The following is a 14809-nucleotide window of genomic DNA, read 5'->3' as shown; positions in this document are numbered from 1 at the left end:
CATTTCATCATCTCTTAGGTAATCAAATATGTTGTTTTCATATTTCGGCCCTGAATGCCATGAACTCCCGAACATCTCGGGAGGGAGCTCTCCTGCAGCCCCCTCTCCCTTGTCTTCCCTGGGTTCCTTAGCCATAGCGCCCCTTCACCGAGAGGTGGCCGTCTTCAGGGAAAGGTTAACCATGAGGGGTGTTGAGGGCAGTCATCGGGGGAATGACTCTCCCCATGAAAGCGCCACCTTGGCATTGCTGAGGGAGCTCGAGGGATCTCCTCTCTCCGAGGATGATGTTGTGGAAGTCATCGCTTGACCAGTGAGAGGGAGTGTTGCCCGAAGGGTGGTTGACGCTGGTGTCCCGCATTTGGAGTTTGACAGCTCCTTGGATGTGTGCTAGGTCAAATCCCTAGCGAGGAGGTTCCACATACCCCGGTCTTATGACCTGAGGGTCTGCGATGTGGGCGATCGGCCGTGGACCCCCGAGGAGGGGGAAATCTATGTCTACCAACATTTTTTGGAGTTTGGCCTTAGGTTTCTCCTCCATTCCTTAATCTCCGAGTTGCTGGAGTGGTATGACATCACTATCAGCCAACTTGTACCCAATGCCCTTAGGACCATCATGATGATGATGGTGTGGGCTCGGCTTAGGGGTGTGGAGTTGACGTTGAGGCTGTTCCATGCCATGTTCACGTTAAAGAAGCACGCTTCCGAGGCCAACATGTATTACTTCTACCCGAGAAGGGGGCCTATGCATAACCCCTTGTTTGTCCATGGGTGGAAAGATAAGTTCTTCTACGCCTCCTACCCCGAGGGATGGAGGTTCAGGTCTGATAGGGGGGAGGCCTACGTCATCATCGAGAGATGTCCCCCACCACTTCGAGATGAAGAGGCTACAGTTGTAGCTCACCTGCTTGTGATGGGGACATTATAGGTGAAGCCGTTGGTGGAGGAGGAGGCCCCCTAGCCTCGGTAGAACTGTCAAAGAAGGCAGTGGCCGAGGTGGTGGAGGTGTACAAGAAGTCCTCCGACTACCTGGATGCGTTGGCAGAGTATGCTTCGTCGTCCTACCTCAACGGTATTGAAGATACCAAAAAGGCACTCCTATTGGTGTTGCTAGATTTTGACGTCGAGGGGATGCAAGTGATCCCCGATGCTCTCGCCGAGGCTCAGTCGGCCGAAGACTCCGTTACCCCTCCTGCCAACGGCGAGGCGCAGGCGTAGATTTCCCCCCTTTTTTTTGCTCAATTGTTGTAATACTTTGCTGTTTGTTTTTCTTCTTTTTCTTTTTGTGAAGGCAATACAACACTTTTTGTAAAGGCTATACAAGACCAAAACTGAGTAATGAATGAAGCCATTTTTTGTATCTATTGTGCTTTGTGCATGTTGTCTCTTCCCCTTTCTTTCTTTTCTTCTTCCTCTTTCTCTCTCTCTCTCTTTTTTTTTGTGAGAGGTCCTTGCCCCTTCGAACAATCAAGACCACGGTACACAAGGCACACATGATTATTCATAGTACTCATTTATTTGCATGCTTGCCTCAAATAATTGGGACATTGGGAGCTGAGGCAGAGTCATACGTTCGAAGTGGGGCTCACCTAGCTCCTAAATCCCTTGTGTTAACTTAGGCAAGGCCAAAGGGACCTAGCACCATGGTCAAGGTCTAGGGCCGAGGTATGTCGCCGAGGTACTTGGGTAGACGAAGAGCCAAGGTGGAGCAGCACCATCAGGGTGCAGTTCCCCTGATTAGTTCTTATCAAGTGTTTTCTCAAGGGAGGCCGAGGTGTTCCACTAGCGAAGTCGAGGGCTCTGTCTCGCTATTTTCTTTGTGCTAAGTGCAGGTAGCCGAGGGTCACCACGCTCCGAGGTGATGAGGCATAACAAGCCTTTCGTCCTGGCACGTATGTCCTAGGTGAGATGTTGTTTTCCGTAATGGCCCATGCCGAGGGTTCGTCCCTCGGAAGAGGACTTCCTGTGTCGATAGGTCCCGAGGCCGCAGGTCTTTTTGGACTTAGTATTTATTTGTTTGATCATCTGAGGTGAAGAAGAACTTTGCTTCATTCATTCATTATTTCATCAAAAAATTACATTCATCTATAGTACATTCGGATTCCATGTCCGAGGGACGGGTCCTCCATCTAAATTTTCTAACCAAAATGTGTCGGGGCCGAGATCTTTCTTAATCCGGTAAGGGCCTTCCTAGTTGGGGCCCAACTTTCTCACTCTAGGTTCGGGGACCATGACCTTTCTGAGGACAAGGTCTCCCTCTCTGTAGTGCCTTTCTTTCACCCTGGAGTTATAGTAGTGGGTCACTCGCTGCTGATAGGCAGTCATCCTAATCTGTGCTTGTTCTCGGCTTTCTTCTAGTAGGTCTAAGTTCGTTCTGAGCACCTCATCATTCTCGACCTCAGTATATCCTTCGATCCGAAGCGTTGGTTGACCGATTTCTACTGGGATCATTGCTTCCGTGCTGTAGGTTAGGCCGAAAGGGGTCTCTCCTGTGGCTGTCCGAGGTGTGGTTCGATATGCCCAGAGGATGCTGTGTAGTTCATTAGCCCACAAGCCTTTAGCTCTATCTAACTTGGTCTTTAGTCCATCTAGGATGGTTTTGTTCATAACCTCGGCCAGGCCATTCGTCTGGGGGTAGCCCACCGAGGTGTACTATTGTCTGATTCTGAGAGATGTGCACCATTCTCGGAATTTAGCATCATCAAATTGTTTTTCATTGTTTGTGACAAGCATGTGGTGGAGGGCAAAGCGGTAAATAATGTTCTTCCAAAAGAAGTTCTGAATTGCTCATGTTGTGATGGTGGCTAGGGGTTCGGCCTCCACCCACTTGGTGAAGTAATCAACAGCAATGATGAGGTACTTCCTGCCCCCCACTGCCTGAGGGAAGGGGTCGAAGAAGTCCATCCCCTAATTGGAGAAGGGCTAGGGGATGCTAAGGGCTGAGAGGGTGGTGGCTGGTTGATGGCAGAGGTTGGCATGTCTCTAGCATTGGTCGCATTTTTGCACCAGCTCAGCTGCATCCTTGTGAAGGGTCATCCAGAAGTACCCTTGCCTTAATGTTTTATGGGCTAGGGTTCGGCCACCAAGGTGGTTGCCACAAATGCCTTCATGAATTTCCCAGAGCACGTACTCGCCCTCCTCCTAGCGGAGGCATCGGAGGTAAGGCAAGGTGAAGGACCTCCTATACAATTTACCTTCCAGCAGGGTGTAGTGTGCTGCCTGACATTTGAGTCTTCTGACTTTGTTCCTGTCGTTGGGTAGCCTCCTATACAATTTACCTTCCAAAGGTTGGCATGTCTTTAGCATTGGTCGCATTTTTGCACAAGCTCAGCCGCATCCTTGTGAAGGGTCGGCTAGAAGTACCCTTGCCTTAATGTTTTATGGGCTAGGGTTCGGCCACCAAGGTGGTTGCCACAAATGCCTTCATGAATTTCCCAGAGCACGTACTCGCCCTCCTCCTAGCGGAGGCATCAGAGGTAAGGCAAGGTGAAGGACCTCCTATACAATTTACCTTCCAGCAGAGTGTAGTGTGTTGCTTGACGTTTGAGTCTTCTGACTTTGTTCCTGTTGTTGGGTAGCCTCCCCGTTAGTAGGAAGTCACTGATAGGGTCCATTCAAGATGGTTCGGCCTCTACGGGGAGGGTTTGGATGTCCTCTATGGAGGGTCGAGGTAACCTTTTCATGCACACAGTGCGACCAAGGGTTGCGTTCGAGGTGCTTGCCAATTTGGAGAGGGCATTGGCTCGGGTGTTCTCGGCTTGCGGGACTTGCTGTAGGGAGAAACATTGGAAGTGGCGGGCTAACTCTTGAACCTTGGCAAGATACTTAGCCATGCTTTGTTCTCTAGCCTCATACTCACCGTTGATTTGATTCACCACTAGATGTGAGTTGTTGAGGACTTCGATGTGCTTAGAGCCGAGATCTTTGGCAAGCTGTAACCCTATTGATGGAGGGTGATTTGGCCCGACCTTGTAGTTCAGGTACACGTGGGCATGACCCTACTCAAACAGTGACTCAACATGAATGCACCGATTCTTCCAATGGACCTTGGGCCACTCCTAGGCAAGAATGCACCGATTCTTCTTTGGATGCCTCGAGGCACAAAGACCTCAGGTCGGCTAGTTCGGCATAACCAGCTACAAGCAACCCATCACTCAAAGGACAACCCAGTTTAGGGTAATTCGTAGGGGAACAGTTCGGTATACCAAAGGGGGGTATCCTGCACGACCGCCGTACCCGAAAAACCAGTGGACAACAGGCATGTCCCCCTCCCCGTGCCTGCCACCTTTAGAAAGGCGTCCCATACCTGACAGGCACGTACCCTGCATGATGGCCCCACGTGTGCCACCTCAACCCTGCTTGTAACGGCTGTGGCAGACTAATAGTGGTGGTTATACCTGCCTTGTTAGAGGTCAGAGGGCCTGAAGCAACGGAATTCAGTTATAAGGGGCTTATTCTCAAGGAACAAGGTATCTTCGAATCACCTGCGTAACTTGCACTCTTAGCCTTCGTTCTCCTTTCGCTTCTTGCACTCAATACTAACTTAAGCATCGGAGCGTTCCCGCCAAGAAACCCCCCAGGAGTTCTTCCTCTTTCCTCTCATCTCAGGTACCTCTCAGGAGCCACGCGAGCGCCAGCTAGGAGTGACTGGATTGCGCTACATCATTTGGCGCCGTCTGTAGGAAACGCTTCAAAAGGCCTTTCTCTCTAAACATTCTCAGTTCTCATCTTTCTCGAAACAATCCAACGCTCATGCCTTCATCTAGAAACGTCGGACGGAGCACGGAAATGGATAACTCCAGGGAACAACCCCAGCTTCCTACTGTCTGTATTGAATAGTTCACCATCCCCCTCTCTGCGGACGAAATCCCTAGCTTGAATGTGCCTCTCACAGTGGCACCTGTCGTCGCCCCACTCCCCGCTATAGTCGGAGTGACGTTTACCGAACCTTCGGTCGTGCCCCCACCAGCCAGCTCAAACCAAAGAGGACTTGATGCAGTGCATGCGGGCCATGCAGGCTCAAATGCAACAATTCCAACAACTTCAGCTCTATCAACAACACGTATTGCACCAGTTCTGCCAGTATCAGTATCAGTAGCAATCCCCCCAGCTGCCTCAACCTCAACTTCAGCAGCCACGGTTCCCGCCTCGGCACCCAGCCTCGCAGCAAGCTAAGTCTCGTCGCCAAGATGAGCACCCCTCAGACCAAGGAGAGGTCCCCCAAAACCTCCCAAAAAACCAAGCTTCCCCCCACAACAGACGAGAGAGATCGGATACCCCGATCTCACTGCGGGCGGACAGGTTGGGAGGACCCCAGCTCGCCAGGTCTACGTCACCTTGGTAGTTGAAGTCTGAAAACCCACTCCTTGAGAACTGGTTCGAGGTCTTGGCAACATATTCCAAGCAGGACCCTCTGTCCACAGCTACCACCAGCAGACCAGGCTAATTCCTGCACAAACCATTCCGGACAACGTAGAGGCGAGCAGCATGAACGCCGAGCCCACCAAAAAGTAGAGATGCCGCCGCCGAGCTCGCCGATCTGTCACTCGCAATTTGCTCAATCTCATGGGCAAAGAAGAGGTAAGCTCAGCCGAAGTCAAAGCTCCCCTCCTCTCGGTTCCACCCCTTTATCTTCCAAACTCATGGCGGTCCCGATGCCTAAAGACTTCAAGCTCCCCCCTCTTGACAATTATGACAGGTCGTTTGACCCAAATGATCACATAGATGCCTTTCAGTCACAGATGCACCTGGCGCGAGCTAGTAGGTCATGCGTGTGCATGGCCTTCTCCACTACTTTAAGGGAAGCAGCCCGTACGTGGTATCGGAACTTGGCACCCGGGTCGATAAGAAGTTGGGCGCAGTTTGCACAAACCTTCATGTCCCACTTCGTTACCAACAAGCGGTGTCAGCGAACTAAAGAAATTCTCCTTATCATAGTACAGAGAGAGGGAGAATCCAACCGAAGCTATATCAAGCGGTTCAACGATGCCTGTATGCAGATACCGCGCCTGGACCCCGCCGTACGCCTTGCAACAGCTAAGAAGGGTGTGTGACACACAAAGAGTTTAAATGGCACATGGTCGTCAACCAACCAACGACCATAACCGAGTTCCTAAAGCTTGCGGACAGGTTCATAGCCACCAAAGAGGAGATCAACCACAAGGGTGAGGGTGCGCCCGAAAAAAGAAAGAGGGAAGGAGAGCTCTCCAGTCAATGAGACAACCGAAAGAAAAAGGACACAGCTCGAGGGGCAAGGTTGGGTCAATTATTCCGACCTCCTGTAGCGGACTAAGCCGATTACACCCCACTGAACGTGAAGAGGGCTGAAATCCTAATGGCGATCAAGGACGCCCCGTACATGAAGTGGCTACCCCGTCTGAGGGGGAATCCCAATGAAAGAAATAAGAATCTTATTGCAGTTTTCACAAAGATCACGGTCATAGTACCAAGAGTTGTAAAAACCTCTGCGATGAGATAGAGGAGCTCATCTGTCGCGGGTATCTAAGAAACTTTATATAGAATAATAATAATAGTAGTAAAACAGGTCGGCAAGGGGAGCACGGTAAGGATTATCTCAAGTCCAGCAGCAGGCTAGCTGAACAGCTGCAGAGGCAGCCTCCGGAGGAGAGGCTAGTCCGGGGAACCATCCACATGATAGTGGGAGGTTCTATCATCATAGGTTGCACTTCAACAACAACTCGGACTTTGGTTCGTGAAGCCACTCGGGAGGAGTAGAACCCCCCAAAGCGGCCGAGGACAGAAGAGCCAATTTTCTTCACAGAAGATGATGTGCGAGGAGTCCACTACCCCATGACGATGCGCTCGTAATAAAGCTAAGAATCAACGACTTTGAGGTCAGGCGTGTACTCATCAAATCAGACAGCTCAGCCGACATCCTCTTCAAAGCTGCGTTTGACCAGCTCCAGTTGCAGAGAAGCGACCTAAAGCCCGCAAACACTCCTTTGGTAGGATTCAGCAGAGAAGAAGTTCGGCCCCTTAGGAAAATAATAGTACCTGTGGAAGTTGGCATGTGGCCTTGTGTGGTCAGATTCAAGCATGACTTCTTGGTGGTCGCGACCCCCTCCCCCTACAATGCCATAGTAGGTTGACCGATCACCCATGTCCTACGAGCGGTGGTCTCCACCTACCATTTGGCTATGAAGTTCCCTATAGATTTCGGTGTGGGGGTAGCGCGGGGCGACCAGCTCGAGTCCCGCAAGTGCTATGTCGTCGCCCTGAAGGGAAAGACCAAGGTAGCCAACGACCTCGAACTGGAGCGACCTACGCAGCAAGGCGAAGAATGAGCCGCGCCCATAGAAGAAACTGTCGTAGTCCCTACCTCAGTGGTAGACCCAGCTCGGGCGCTTCAAATCGGTGCTTCCATCCAAGAACCTTTACGATCCAAACTGGTAAGCTTTTTACTTCAAAACTTAGATATTTTTGCATGGTCCGCGGCAGAGATGCCCGGTATAGACCCTGGACTCATAACTCACAAGCTGAATACTGATCCTGTAGTTAGGCCCGTTAGACAGAAGAAACGCAACCTAGCCCCAGAGCGGTGAGAAGCGGTCGACGAGAGGTTGAGAAGCTCCTCGCATCTGACTTCATAAGAGAAGTCCATTACCCGAGCTGGGTAGCCAACTCAGTTCTGGTAAAGAAGGCTAACGGCAAGTGGCACATGTGTGTCGACTACACCGACCTAAACCGATCCTGCCCAAAAGATTGTTTCCTGCTCCCCATAATTGACCGTTTGGTGGATGCGACCTCAGGGCATGAGTTGCTGAGTTTCTTAGACGCCTATTCAGCTATAACCAAATCAATATGGACCTGGCGGACGAAGAAAAGACTGCCTTCATCACGGAATTCGGCCTATACTGTTACAAGGTTATGCCCTTCGGGTTGAAAAACGCAGGGGCAACCTTTCAAAGGCTTGTAAAGAAGTTGTTTGTGCCATTAATCGACAAAAAAGTAGAATGCTATGTAGACGACATGGTCATTAAAACTCAATTCTCACATGAATTAATACAAGATTTGCATTCTGTTTTTGAAATTCAGCGTAAGTTTAATATGAGACTGAACCCAAACAAGTGTGTGTTTGGTGTGACCTCGGGCAAGTTCCTAGGGTACATCGTTAACCGGCGCGGCATCGAAGCCAATCTGGATAAAATTAAGACCATTCTAGATATGAGACCACCCCGGAAGTTGAAGGAGGTTCAGAGGTTGAATGGCCGCATAGCCGCCCTGAGTCGCTTCATGTCTAAATCGGCGGACCGCTGTCTATCATTCTTTAAGGCAATTAAGAGTAGAGGGTTCAAATGGACCCAAGACTGCCAATTCGCGTTCGACGGGCTCAAGAAATACCTCACTAGTGTGCCAACCTTAACCCGGCCTGATGAGGGCGATGTTTTAGAACTATACCTCTCAGCGAGTGACAAAGCGGTTAGTTTAGTACTAATAAAGGAAGTAGATCGGGTCTAACGACCCATCTATTATGTTAGTAAAGTATTGCAGGGAGCAGAAATGAGATACCCGGAGATGGAAAAACTAGCATATGCACTGATAATCGTAGCTCAGAAGCTCCGCCCGTACTTCCAAGCTCATACTATTATCGTCCTCACCGACAAACCTCTGAGGCAAGTGTTGCTTAAACCCGAGGTCTCTGGTCGGTTGACGAAGTGGGTCTTTGAGCTCATCGAGTACGACCTCCAATACAAGCCGCGAACTGCCATTAAGGCCCAAGCTTTAGTAGATTTTATAGCCGAATGTACATTCAGCTCCGAAGTTCCCAGGCCGGTTGAGCACGAGGCTCCCAGCTCGGATGAGCCTGAATCTCTCAGGCTGATCAAGTCTGAACCCCGTGAAGTAGCAGCCAGTGTGGCATCTCTCCTAGCTCGACCAATCGCGAGCTGGGATGAGGAGCCCTGGATCCTTCACGTAGATGGCTCCTCAAACCAACATGGCAGTGGAGCCGGAATAGTTCTGCAGCGACTCCCAGCTTGTGGTTAACCAGGTCACCGGCGAGTATGAAGCTCACGAGCCAACCATGATTGCCTATTTGACCAAGGTTAGAGAGGCCCTGCTCGACTTCCAATCACACTTCATCAGACAGATCTCTAGGTCAGAGAACGCTGAGGCCGACGCCCTATCCAAATTAGCCAGCACTAGCGACATCACCATGAGAACCATGTACATAGAGGACCTGTCTCGGCCTAGCATTCTCAGAGGGGTAGAGGAGGTCGCTCCCTTCGTTCAAGCAGAGCCGAGCTGGATCGAACCGCTCGCGAGCTTCTTGCTACACAGGACCCTCCCTGCAGATCGCATTGCAGCTAGAAGGGTACAGCACCAGGCAGTCAAATACGTTATGATAGATGAGCGGCTGTACAGGAGATCCTACACGCTCCCCTATCTGCGTTGCTTGCAGCCTGTCGAAGCCGAACTCGTACTCCACGACACTCATGAGGGGTTGTGCGGCAGGCACTTGGGGGGCAGAGCTCTCGCCCAGAAAGAGCTTCGACAAGGGTATTATTGACCAAAAATGAAGGCAGATGCCATTGAACTAGTTAGAAAATGTGACAAATGCCAAAGACATGCCAATATTCACCACCAACCTGCTGCCGACCTCAAGTATCTCACCAGTCTGTGGCCCTTTGCACAATGGGGGATTGATCTACTTGGGCCATTCCCGCCAGCAATGGGTGGAAGGAAGTTCTTAGTAGTGGCAGTGGACTATTTCACCAAGTGGGTAGAAGCTGAACCCCTTGTGACGATCACAGTCTGAAATGTCCAAAACTTCTTTTGGAAGAACATCGTGTGCCGCTTCGGATTGCCTCGGGTATTGATTTCTGACAATGGCAAACAGTTCGAAGACATCAAATTCCAAGACTGGTGCGAAGACATGGGAATCCGATAGAACTTTACTTCAGTTGCACACCCTCAGGCAAACAATTAGGCAAAAGTAACGAACAGAGCCGTCCTCCACGGATTAAAGACACGGTTGGATCGAGCTAAAGGATTGTGGGCAGATGAACTACCCAATGTTCTATGGGAATACCGGACCACGGAGAAGACCGCTACGGGAGAAACACCCTTCAATCTCACCTACGGCACCGAAGCTGTAATCCTTGCAGAGATCGAAGTGTCTATGCTGCGACTAGAAGCATACAGTGATCAAACGAACGAAAATGAGTTGCGCACCAACCTCAATCTACTCGATGAAGTATGGGACCTCGTGTACATTAGGACCGCAACCTACCAACAGAGAATAGCTCGGTACTATAACGCTAGGGTCAAGAGGCAGAACCTCCGCGTCGGTGACCTGGTCTTTCATAAAATTATGGTACCCGAGCCCGGCGCTGGCAAGCTCGGGTCCAATTGGGAAGGTCTCTACCGAGTGAAGCGAGTGCTCGGGGAAGGAACGTATGAGCTTGAGACCCTCGAAGGGAAACAAATACTTCGGGCATGGAATATTGTCAACTTAAGACAATACTATCTGTAGCAACCGAGTAGGCCACGAGCCGCTCCCAAAGCCCAAGGGCAAAAATGTTGAGCTAACATGACCTTGGCACAATAAGACTCGGTCACCTTTGAGGCACGAGCAAACCTCAAAAATAGACTATAAGTCACCCCCAGAGCCTAAGGGCAAAGAACGCCGAGCTGACATGACCTCGACACAACAAGACCCAGCCGCCTCTATGGCACGGGCAGACTCCGAGAGTGGGCCACGATCCACTCCTCTAGCCTAAGGGCTAGAATGCCGAGATAATGAAAAGACCCGGCTCTTGCTTGAGTGATATCAGAGAGGCTACTTTCTTTTGGCATCGTCTACTGCTGATGAAGCGGGCAAGGAACAAAGTTGTAAATTGCTCCCACGAGCTGACAGATCGAGGAGGGAGGATGGAGAACCAACGAAAAGTGCCCCCCTGAAGGTGGCCTAGAAGGTTTGGCACGTCAAGGCGTCGGAATACCCGTAGAGTATCATGAGCTCCCTAAAACCCTCTAGGTAATCATTAGGGTCGCGTAATACATTTCCAGTGTGGGAGCCTTGAGTGTGGGGGAAGAGGCTCCGAAATGATTTTTGGGGTGAATGCATCCATGCGGCCAACGGAGTTGCCATGACTGGTTGAGGTGTCAGTTTGGCTCTACTTAACCTAGTGGAGCTTGTCCTTGACGGCCCCAATCTCGGCTTCAACTCGACAAGCCCCGGTTCAACACAGGCATGGGCCCCGCTTCTCCCTCACAGACTCGGTGGATGTTGACTCGGACTCTCGAATACTCTGAGACAGGATCGTGCGCTCCTTTGCGAGCTCGACGATCATTTAGAACGTCCTAGAGATTCGAGATGGGAGGGGGAGTGGCGTGGTGTCGGATCTCGTCTCGAGAGCGAACTCTAGGGCGGTCGAGATGCCTGTCGTTGTCCCAGGGGGCCTCCCTCCAGTGACGGTGGTGTTGCTCTGAAGGCTGATGACTATTTTCGGATTGAGTGGGCACACTTTCCCTTCGGCTAGGAGGACAGGTGTTCCTTCATGGTGAATTTGGGGGATGGTAGTTGCTTGATTTTGATGGCTCAACTAGCGAGTTACCATGGTCGAGGGCTGGTGGCTCGACATGCTCATGGCGGCCCTGATCCTCTGACACCCTAGTGGGCGGTCGCCTCGGGAGGGACCTCTTGCTCGGGGGCAAACTTCTTCCATGCGTTGAGTAAGGCGGTCCAGATGCTCGAGGACAACCTGAAACTGTTCATAGGTGACCAGTTCTGATTGTTCCTGGTTTTCCGCACCATGGCTTTCAAGCTTAAGAAGGCTTGGTTTTAGAGTATGTTGTTTTTTTTTAATCCTAAAGTGGGTGTCGTCTTAGCAACGTTCCCACAGATGGCGCCAATTGTTGCTGCATAGATTGGCTGGGGGCAACGAGGTAAATTCACTCTCTAGGTTTTGAATGTTGGCCGAGAACTTCGAGGCATCAGAAGAGGTGAGCTGAAGCCGAGGACCGTAGGCTGAGGCGAGGTATTCATTCCGAGGACTGTAGGTCGAGGTGAGGTCCCTGGTGACTAGAGGTACTGCAAGATAAGGAATGTTAGAGGCCTTGGGCAGGTACCCGAGGCAGAGGCTCCGACGCTTAAGTTAGTACGAGGTGTAAAGTAGGAGAGGGTGCAGGCGAGGTCTTGGCAATAGTCATCGGATACACCATATCTCTCGGAGTAAATGCTAAGGAAGCAAAGTAGGTGTAGGGAGTAAATGAGTAAGCTGTGCTATAATTTTCTGTTACCGATCCCCTTTAAGGGGGAGTCACTTCTTATTTATACTTGAGCGTGCTGGAGATAGGTGAAGATGAACGCTCCATATGGAAGCTGTACAAGGTTAGGTGGCAAGCCTTGGTGGGTACATTTGACCATCATGCGGTTAGCTCTGTACGAAGGCAACAGGGCTCCCTCCTGCTATGGCTGATGTTGTCAGGCATTAGCGGGCTGGGCCTCCTAGTTCGCGATGGGCTGGGCCAAGCTAATGCACATCATATAATTCTGAAAATATGTTTTTTTTTCCTCTAGGTCTTAGGTAAGCGGTTTTTGACAAAAAAAGGTAAGCGTTCAACCATCCAAATCAAATAGATTGCCAATAACACATGTCAACGTCAGCTTACGAGTTGATTTTTAAAATACTGGTCCAAACTTAAAGGGGAGATAGACCATCTGTGTTTGGCTTGGAGGAAAAGGTATGGAAATCAATACAAGTATTGTACAAGTTTTTTCTTTCTTTCCCTATCTTTTCCTTCCAACCAAATATATCTATCTATCTATATATAATAATAATAATAAAATTGGACGGTTCATGTCAACATGCTCTCTTTGCTCAAAACCTCCTTTTAATTTTCTTTTTTTATCCTACGTAATTTGTAAAAGGGTAAGTTTCTTAAATTACCCTTATGGTTTAGCTAATTGAATAAATATACCCTTACTGTTTTAAAAAATTACCATTACTGTAAAAATATTAACGAGAGAGTTGAAATGCCCATTTAACCCTTACGTGAAAGCTCCTTTCTTTTTATTTTCTTGCCAATGTTTCCTTTTGTGGTTAAGGTATGTGGCTTTGCTATTTGATCTTTATTTGGTTAGGATATTTTTTTTTGCTGCACATTTAGGATATTAAGACATTTCTTTGTTTGCCTATCGTTATGTTTGGTAAATAAGTACAGTAATCATCAATTGTAGTTTGCACCAGATTTGTTACTTCCATGAACTTCAGTGAATCAATAAAATTGCTCCCATGGGTAAAGAAGCACTTCCCATGCTCATATAATACAAAATTTATAATTTTATGCCTTCACTTACAAAGATGTTTTTTTTTTTTATATCAAATATGTTGCTTCCTTTGCAAATTTGACAAAGGACCCAACCTATATAGGACACCCAATATTGAATTCTTGTCTCCAATTTTTGAAATCAATGGTCAATTCTTTGCTATATATACAATATAAGTTTCTTCAATGGCAGACACACAGCAAATTGGTTGGGTTTTTGGAAGTTTAAAGGAACAAAGCCTCTTTATGTTGCTACTATTCAGCAAGTTGGTTAGTATTTTGTTGGTTTCTAATTTTTCTTAGTTGTGTAATTGGATTCATATTAGTGTCTTTGAAGCTCCCTACCTGGCCCAATATGATTTTTTTTTGGCATTTCTTCTATTTACTTCCAACTGTGATGTGCTATTACTTGGGGATGTTTTTGAAAATGTCTTATTTTGGGTATTTCTATCTTTACTTATTTGTCCATAATAAATTAGAAAAAATGAATAACAAAAATGAAACATGAGTTAGCTAGACTTACCCGTAATAATTCCAAATGAACAAGACAAAATAGAGCACATTTTGGTTTAAATATTTCTATAATAAACCAAAAACCAGGTGAACACTTGCAGAGTTAGAATCTCAATTTGACGATAATTTCTATAATAAATCAATAACTAGCTCCCTTAAGCTTATGGGAAGCAGGAGTCTTATATTTATATCATTTTTTTTATCAAATTTATGTGTAGATATTTAATGACAATTAACAGTTTTCAGTTATTTTTCTTTCATGGCATAGATTTGCGGTGAGCGATATGTAGAATGTTTGTATGCTTCATTATTGTTGCCATTCTAATGCTTTATGCTTTGTATGTATTGCAATTAATTAATTAACTTTGAGTAGAAGATAGCCATAGACCTATCAGAGTTAGAGCTTAGGTACTTGGAGAATGAGGAGAATATAATTAAAGTGCAACCATGGGTTTAGTTGTAGGTACCATGCATTGTTGCTGCTTGGTATTATTTGTTAGGTGTTGAGAGAACTGTTGCATTTGCTAGATTGATAAAGACCATGAAGATGACGGATAGTTAATGGGCTGACCTTTGCTTCAACTGGAGGAGTTTATGCAGATTTGGAGCAATCGATACAGAATTACAGGATGAAGAGACTTTGATAAGGAGCAGAGATGGTTGTTTTGATGTTGGAGTTTCTACTTTGGGTCAAATATAACCATTTATTCCCTCCACAACTGGTATTTTTTCTCCTATTTGTAATAATGTACAATAAAACAGTCTAATTCAAATTAAGTTGCTCTAATACTAACTTTGCACATCATCAATTTTATTTTATTTGTCAATTTTATAGGAAATTGGCCTCTCACTAGGAGCTTGTATCTCTTGAAAAAAAAAGTTTTACATTTTCTCTTAATCCCTTACGACATGAACATGGTATTGGATATTGGGCTTTCCCATGCATCGCACGGGCCCCGTTAGTTAAAAAAATAAAACCATTCCACTGTTGAAACTAGGGCCGCAA

This window comes from Nelumbo lutea, chromosome 7 (assembly GCF_056320005.1).
Source record: "Nelumbo lutea isolate HS-2025 chromosome 7, American lotus-T2T, whole genome shotgun sequence".
NCBI lineage: Eukaryota > Viridiplantae > Streptophyta > Magnoliopsida > Proteales > Nelumbonaceae > Nelumbo > Nelumbo lutea.
This window is presented reverse-complemented; position numbering follows the sequence as displayed.